Here is a 9,037-nt window from a genome sequence, read left to right on the forward strand (position 1 = left end):
TACAAAGCCTGGCAAGCTGACTTTGATCCCAGAACCCACGTGGTAGACGGAGAGAATTGATTTCCCCTAGTTGTCCTCTGACCTCCACACACATATACATATAAGTACAAATTTAAAAAATAGAGCCGGGTGTGGTAGCGCACACCTTTAATCCCAGCACTTGGGAGGCAGAGGCAAGTGGATCTCTGTGAGTTTGAGGCCAGCCTGATCTACATGGAGAGTTCCAGGCCAGCTGGGGTTTATAGGGAGACCCTGCCTGAAAGAGACCAAAAAAAAAAAAATTGGGGGCTGGAGAGATGGCTCCGTGATTAAGAACACTGACTGTTCTTTCAGAACACCCGGGTTCGAATCCCAGCACCCACATGGCAGTTAACAACTGTCTGTAACTCCAGTCCTGGGGGATCTGACAGCCTTTTCTGTCCTCCGTGGGCACTGCATGACACGGGTGCACTTACATACATGCAGGCAACACACGCATACACATAAAACAAAAATAATATTTTTTTTTAATTAAAAGTAGCAACAAAGCGGGTGTGGTGGGTCCCTCATGTAATCTCACCATTTTGGAGGTGGCAGTCAAAGGGTCAGGAGTTTGAAGGAGTTTAGGCCAGCCTGTGCTGCATGAAAACATTTCAAAAACAATAACAGTAAACTCAGGACTAGAAATGTTGATAGAGTATTTGCCTGGCATGCGTGAAGCTCTGGGTTCAAATTCCAGGAGGGCGATTGACGGGGCATGGAACTCACCTATAATTCCAGTACTCAAGAGCTCAGGAGGCGGAGGAAAGATGATCAGAAATCCAAGGTCATCCTTGACCAGCCTGGGCTACATGAGATAGTCTCAAAAAATAAAATTTTAATAACTGGGGGTCATGGAGATGGTTCAGTGGGTAAAGAACTTGCCATGCAGGCTCCTGTTCGAGCCCCAGAACCCATATAAAAAGCCACACGCGGTGGCGAGGCACCTGGAATCCCAGCACTCCTTCTGCGCCCCGCCCCACAAAGATTTTTTTTTACTGAGAAGGGGTTTTTGCTCTCTCTCGGGCGCCCCCTGGCGAGCGCAGATACAACTTTGACTCCGCTCCGCTTCCCGCCTCCAGGAGGGCTATGGGCATCCCCAGCCCCTCTCTTTCTGCCACGCCCAGATCCAGTCCCGAGCCAATTCCGCCCACTCTGCCTTTGAAAAGTGACCTGAATCCTTCACCCCAGCATTCAGCAGGCTCAGGCAGGAGAACTGCTCTAAGTGCGAGGTTAACCTGGGCTACATAGCAAGTTCCTGCTGTAAGCAAACCCTAATGAAACGAACACACTAAACACACACATGAGAGTAAAAAGAGGCTAACTGGGAGAAGAAAGGGATTAGCAAGTGTGGGAGAGTGGAACAGAGGGTGATTGCAATCAAAATACATCTGATACGCGGATGGCGATGTCACAATTAAACCCATAATTATGTTTAATTAATATTTGCTAATAAAAACATTAAAAAGAAAGCAAGGAGCCGGGTGCAACAGTACCCGCCTTTAATCCCAGCATTTGGGAGGCTGAGGCAGGCAACCTCAGCCTGGCCAACCTGGTCTACATAGCAAGTTCTAGGCCAGCTGTGGCTACATAGAGAGGCCCTGTCTCAAAAAAAAAAAAAAAAAAAAAAAGGAGTTGGTTCAGTAGACCACTGGCTGCTCTTGCAGAGAACCCAGGTTCGATTCCCAGCACCCACATAGCAGCTAAAAACTGTCTGTAACTCTAGTTCCAGGGGATTCAATGCATTCTGACCTCCATGGACACCCCAAGACACAAGTGTACTTACTTATACAGAGGCAATACACTCATACACAAAAAATGAAAAATAATAAATATTTCTTTAAAAAACAAGCAAATAGCCAGGTGTGGTGGCGCACACCTGTAGTCCCAGCACTTGGGAGGCGAAGGCAGGCGGATCTCTGTGAGTTCAAGGCCAGCTCGGTCTACGTAGTGAGTTCCAGGACAGCTGGGGCTACAGGGAGACCCTGTCTCAAAAAAATTAATAAATAAAAATAAAAAAAAAAATAAAAACTCCCACAAGATCGCTGTCAACCTTCAATGAATCAATTCCACAAATATTTAGTGGAATATTTATGTTCCTGAGCTCTGTGAAGCAGAGAGAAGCCACAGTCATTTCCCCATTTGACTCTGAGTGGGATGGCCCAGCTTTCTCTCTGGATGTGACAGGAAGGAGATTGGGTATATCTTTGTATTTTCTGATTTATTTGTCCAGTGCACTATTTGGTCATTCACTCAACAAACACCCATGAAAAACAAAGGCAAGAGAAACCAAAACAAAAAGTCGTACAGTGAGGCTGGGGAGGTGGCTCAGCAGTTAGGAGCTCATCCAGCTCATCTCCAGAGGACCCAGTTCAGTTCCCAGCACCCACATGGTGACTCACAACTGCCAGTAACTCCAGCTCTAGGGAATCCAATACCCTCTTCTGGCCTCCAAGGGCACCTGCACACATGTTTCATACATTCACACAGATATACATACACACAAATAAAGATAAAAGTAAAAAAAAATAGGGGCTGGGGAGATGGCTCAGTGGTTAAGAACACCGACTGTTTTTGCAGAGGACCCGGGTTCGAATCCCAGCACCCACATGGCAGCTAACAACTGTAACTCCAGTTCCAGGGGATCTGACAGCCTCTTCTGACCTCTGTGGGCATTGCACAACACAGGTGCACTTACCTACATGCAAGCAATACATGCATACACATAAAATAAAAATAATAAATATAAGGCCAGGTGTGGTGGCGCACACCTTTAATCCCAGCACTCAGGAGGCAGAAGCAGGCAGATCTCTGTGAGTTCAAGGCCAACCTGGTCTACATAGTGAGTTCCAGGACAGCCAGGGCTACAGGGAGACCCTGTGTCAAAAAGACCAATAATAATAATAATAATAAATATAATTTTTAAAAAGAAAAGTTAAATAAATAAAGAGTTCCCCAAAATCAACAGGAAAAAAAGACAGATGGTCCAATACCACAGCTCAATGAGAAAATGGGTCAATACACACACAGGCAAACTGCAAAGGAAGTTTCAGAGACAAAGTGAGGCCACACAAGGTGCTGAAGTGTTATAGGAATTCGAGAAACCAGAATTCTAAACATGAAGAGGGGCTGGGATGCCACTCAGAGCTAAGCCTTGTGTTTGGGTGTGATGATACAAGCTTGCTATGTGGGTAAGGATGACTTTGAACTTTTGATTCTCCTGCCTCCACCCCTAAAAGGTTGGGATTACAATTGTGAGTCATCATATCCAGTTTGTATTCTATTTTATTTTATTTTGGAGACAAAATAAATTTTGAGGTGCTGGCCAGACTAGAATTTACTATGTAGATCAGGCTGGCCTGGAACTCATAGAGGTCCACTTGCTTCTGCCTCAGAGTGCTGGGATTAAAGATGCATACCCAGATCTAGGAGAGATTTTGTCCCCTCTTCTCTCACTCCCTCCTCTCCCTTCTTGCTTTTATGTGGTGCTAAGGATGAAACCTGGGGTCTCCGCTGTGTTAGACAAGCACTTTACCACTGAGCCACACCCCAACCCCTCACTGGGGGATTCTAGGCAGGTGCTCTACCACTGAGCCACACCCCAGCCCCTCACTGGGGGATTCTAGGCAGGTGCTCTAGTGTTGAACCTCATTTCCTATCCCTGTTATTTATGGAAATTTGGGGAGAGGGCTGCTTTTGGGGGGATCTGATTTTTTTTTCTTTTCTTTTGAGACAGCATCTCACTATGTAGTCTCAGCTGGCCTGGAATTCACTATGTAGATCATCCCAGGCTGGTCTCGGTCTCTCAGAGATCCACTTCCCTCTGCTTCTGGAGTGCTGCGAGGTTAAAGGCACATACTACCATGTCCTGCTCTTATGTTTTAACCCCATCCATAAACCTCAACCTGCTAATGTCTTTTGCGGGATATCCATAGGGTTCCAACATTCACAGTGTTAAACCACCCTCACCGTGGTCAATTTTAGAGTTCTTCCATCACCCCAAAAGAAGTCTTGGACACAATGATTATTTCACACTTGGACACCAGAAGCTGAGATTTATAGAGGCATCTGAGACTGCTTCCTGTCCAGGCCTGGAGTCCACTCCTAGCCTCTCTCTGACTACAGGACTTCCCTAGAGCCCCTGGGTATTCCTCAGTCTATACAAGCACCCATCTCTGTCTTCATCTTCCCACATGGTCTGCACAACATGTCACCTGCAGCCACACTTCCTGTAGGACTCAGTCACACTAGTGTCACCTTGGTGACCTTACCCTAACTTCATCACCACTGTGAAGACCATGTCACCAAACAGAGCTATCATTGAGCACTCTGCAGGTGATGCAGGAGTATGGGGTTCCAGAACAGCCCAGACTACATAGTGAGACCCTGTCTCTCATATATATATATAAAATGTGGAGGTAGAGACAGGAGAATAAGAATTTCAAGGTCATTGTCTCCTACATAGTGAGTTTGAGACTGGCCTGGGATCCATGAGAGCCTATCTCAAAATAAACCAAAAGAAAGAAAGAGGCAGAGGGACTGGAGAGATGGCTCAGCGGTTAAGAGCACTGGCTGCTCTTGCAGAGGACCCGGGTTCAGTTCCCAGCACCCACATGCTCACAACTGTCCCTCTTCTGATGCCCTCTTCTGGCCTCCATTGGCATTACATGACACCTACACAGGCAAAAAACAGTCATTAACATAAGTTTTAAAAATAAAGGAAGAGAAAGAAAGAGCGAGGAAGAAAAGAGAGAAGGAAACGCAAGAGGATGGGAAAGGAAAGGAAAAGAGAGCGTTCCCATGAGCCTCCATCCAGGCTCCTCCCCACTCTGCTCTGCCCTGTGAGCCTCACCCAGGCAGAGACCTTGCTGCAGGGTTCAGTCAGCTGGAGGCCGGCAAGACAGTGACAGGAAACTGGACTTGGGCCCCAGCTCCTCCCTGCCTGCCTTGGTTGGACAGGTCCTACCTCCTGGCAGCCACAGTCTGATATGGGAAGGGACTGGGTGAGCTGAAGGAGGACTCCCTGTCAGCTCTGATAGCTCGGGCCCTGACCTGGCTTGAGGATTCCCTCAAACCTTTCCTCTTCAAGCCCCTGATGGAACAGCCAGTGGCCAGCAGGGGACACTCTCACCAGAGCAGCCCCAGGACCACCCATCTCACAAGAGGGAAACTGAGACCCCTGTGTAGAGGCAGGTGTTTGAGGACATGGGGGCCATTGGTAGCATGTAGATTTCCAGCATATTTGATATGCCAGGGCAGCTCAAAATAACTTAACTCAGCACTCGTTACACTTTACTATTTTTATTTCCTGTGTATGAGTGTGCATATGTGTAAGTGCAGCCATGTTGTTCAGTGCCCATGGAGGTCAGAAAAGGGCATTCCCAGGGTGTTGGATTATGGATGGTGGTTAGCAGCCATGTGAATGCTGGGAACCAAACCCAGCTCTCCTGCAAGAGCAGTCAGTGCTCTTAACAGCAGAGCTATCTCTCCAGCCCCTATTTTTATTTTTTGATTATGCACATATGTGTGTCTATGTGTGGGTATGTGCAGAAGAATGCCAATGCCCATGGGAGCCAGAGGTATTGGATCCCCCAGGAGCTGGAGTTACAGGTGCTGGTAAGCCACTGACATGGTTGCTGGAAATTGAATTTGAGTCCTCAGCTCTTAACTGCTGAGTCATCTCTCCACCCTTATTTTATTTTATTTTATTTTATTATTTTATTTTATTTTATTATTTTGAGACAGGGTCTCACTATGTAGCCCCAACTCGCCTGGAACTTGCTATAGATCAGGCTGGCTTCAAACTCAGAAGATCTGCCTGCCTCTGCCTCTGCTGGGATTAAAGGAGTGCACCACCACATCCGGCTCCACACACTTTATGATTCTTTTTTTTTTTTTTAACTTCTTTGTATTTTTATGGCAGACTCCAAAAGTTTTTGATCTGCAAGATAACAAATGTTCCTATATTTGAAATTAAAAGCTGAGAAACATTAAATAAATAAACAAAAAATAAATCAGTGTTGAAGAGTATGGTGATTCATGCCTGCCATCCCAGCACTTGAGAGGCTTAGGCAGGAGGATTGCCACATGTTCCAGACCACCCAGGACTACAGAGACATTCTACCACAAAAACAGAAGAGAGGATGGGCGCGGTGCTGCACACTGCTAATCCCAGCACTGGAGAGGCAGAGGTAGGCAGATCACTGTGAGATCAAGGCCAGCCTGGTCTACACAGGGAGTTCCAGGCCAGCTGTGGCTACAAGGAGACCCTATCTCAAAAAGACCAAAAAATGGAAGATAAAAGGGCAGAGAATGTGGTTTAGTGTGCTTAGAATCCACAAAGAGCTTGGGGCGTGGCTCAGTGATAGAGCACCTTCTTAGAATCCCCCAGTGAGAGACTGAGGCTATGGCTTAGTGGTAGAGTTACTTAGCTAGCATGCTCAAGGCCCTGATTCCATTCCCGTTACCACGGACACACAAAATAATCCGATTACAAGTTAACTCTGGGGGTATATGTTCTTTCTTTCTCTTTCTTTCTTTCTTTCTAATTTAGAGGATTAGACCTCTTAGATTTAGGACCTCATGCACGCTGGTCAAGCACTCTGCCACTGAATTACAGCCCCCAGTGGTGGAAAAAAAATGTATTTTCAGTGAGAGCCTAAACATCACTTTTTGCATTTTTAACCTCTTTAATGATCTAGTCACAGGAGGATGGCTAGACCTTGAGGCTCCTTCTGCAATAGTTGTGATTGTAGTCTATCCCATGCCACATGGGCCAGTGAAACTCCACAGAGGCCAGTGAGACAGTTCAGTGGGTAAAAGCACATGACTGATGGTTAGACCTCATAATGTGAGTACTGGGCTATGAACACCAACAACTAAAGTCTTATCAACGTGTGTGTGTGTGTGTGTGTGTGTGTGTGTGTGTGTGTGTGTACAAGTTTCACAAGGGGTGGGAGAGATGGCTCCATGGTTAAGAGCACTGACTGTTCTTGCAGAGGACCTGGGTTCAGTTCCCAGCACCCACATGGCACCTAACAACTGTCTGTAACTCCAGTCCCTGGGGATCTGATGCCTTCTTCTGACCTCCGCAGACATTGCACAACACAACAACACAGGTGCACTTACACACATGCAGGCAATACACTAACACATTTTTTAAAAAAAATGTCAGGCATGGTGGCACATTCCTTTAATCCCAGCACTTGGGAGGCAGAGGCAGGCAGATCTCTGTGAGTTCAAGGCTAGCCTTGTCTACATTTCAAGTTTCAGGCCAGCTGGGGCTACAGGGAGACCCTATCTCAAAAAGGCCAATAAATAAATAAACAAACAAATAAATAAATAAAATTTAAAAATAAATAAATAAAAATAAGTAAAGCCAAGTGTGGTGGCACATGCCTTAAATCCCAGCACTCGGAAGGTAGAGGCAGGCAGATCTCTGTGAGTTCCAGGCCAGCAGGGGCTACAGGGAGACCCTGTCTCAAAAAGACCAAAAAATAAAAAATTAAAAAGAGCCGGGTATGGTGGTGCATGCCTGTAGTCCCAGCTCTTGGGAGGCAGAGGCAGGAGGATCTCTATGAGTTCAAGGCCAGCCTGGTCTACAAAGTGAGTTCCAGGACAGCTGGGGCTACAGGGAGACGCTGCTTCAAAAAAGACCAAAAAAAATTAAAAATAAATAAATCATAAGTTGCATAGGGTCTGGGAATGCAGCATGGTTGGTAGAGTGTTTGCCTAGCTTACATGAAACCCTGGATTCCATCCCTACCACACTGAATAACCAGGCATGGTGGTGTCACACACACATAATCTCTGTATTCAGGAGTTGGAGGCAGGAAGGTCAGAAATTCAAGGCTGTTCTCAGGTACCCGGTGAGTTCAAAGCAGGCATGGGCTACCCCTTAAGGCTTACATGGCATCTTCCCTAAGCCAGACAGCTAAGACCAAGTTGTGGTCTTAGAAGATTTTTATAAGATTTTCCTCTCCATACATTCAGGTCTCTCTGGGAACCTGGGCTCACAGGCTAAGAGAGTAACATCAACAGGCCATGTCACCACTTGGTGCTTCAGTGTTGCAAAACAGAGCCAAGCCAAGTTGTAAAACTGGGTAATGTAAACAGGCCCCTATTAACTATGATCATAAAATGGGTTTGAGTGGATCCTGTAGACCTCAGCTTCTCTCTCTTTCTTTAATTTTTTTTTTTTTTTTTTGGTCTTTTAGAGACAGGGTCTCCCTGTAGCCCCAGCTGGCCTGGAACTCCCTATGTAGACCAGGCTGGCCTTGAACTCACAGAGATCCGCCTGCCTCTGCCTCCCGAGTGCTGGGACTAAAGGTGGGTGCCACCATGCCTTGCTGTTCATTTATTTTCTACAAGCTATGTTTTAGGGAGAAATGAGAGTGGGGGACACAGATTAGAAGGATCCTTTAGCCAAGACATTGATTAATACAACAGAATGGGGGGTCTGAACTAAAGTTCAGCCCCCTCCCCAGGACAAAGAAAGATGTCTTCCTTTTAGTTTGTGGAGTTTTAAATACATATATATATATATGAGGTGTACATACATATATATATATGTATATATATATATATATATGGTCTTTTTGAGACAGGGTTTCCCTGTAGTCCCAGCTGACCTGGAACTCCCTATGTAAACCAGGATGGCCTTGAACTCAGAGATCTGCCTGCCTCTGCCTGAGTGCTGAGTTTAAAGGCATGGGCTACCACACCTGGGGAAATATTTTGTTACTTTCATTTTATGTGTATGAGTATGTTGCCTGCATGTATGTAAGTGCACCGGTGTTGTGTTGTGCAGTGCCCAGTGAGGTCAGAAGAGGATGTTGAATTCCCTGAAACTGAAATGTGGTTGTTAGCCACCACACAGGTGCTGAGAATCGAACTCAGGTCTTCTGGAAGAGCGGCCAGTGTTCTTAATCGCTGAATCGTTTCTCCAACCCCAGTTATTTGGGTTTTTATGTTTTGCTGTTGCTATTTTAAGATTTATTTTCTTTGGGACTGGAGAGAT

Source organism: Nannospalax galili, unplaced genomic scaffold, assembly GCF_000622305.1.
Source record: "Nannospalax galili isolate Female #2095 unplaced genomic scaffold, S.galili_v1.0 scaffold432, whole genome shotgun sequence".
Classification (NCBI taxonomy): domain Eukaryota; kingdom Metazoa; phylum Chordata; class Mammalia; order Rodentia; family Spalacidae; genus Nannospalax; species Nannospalax galili.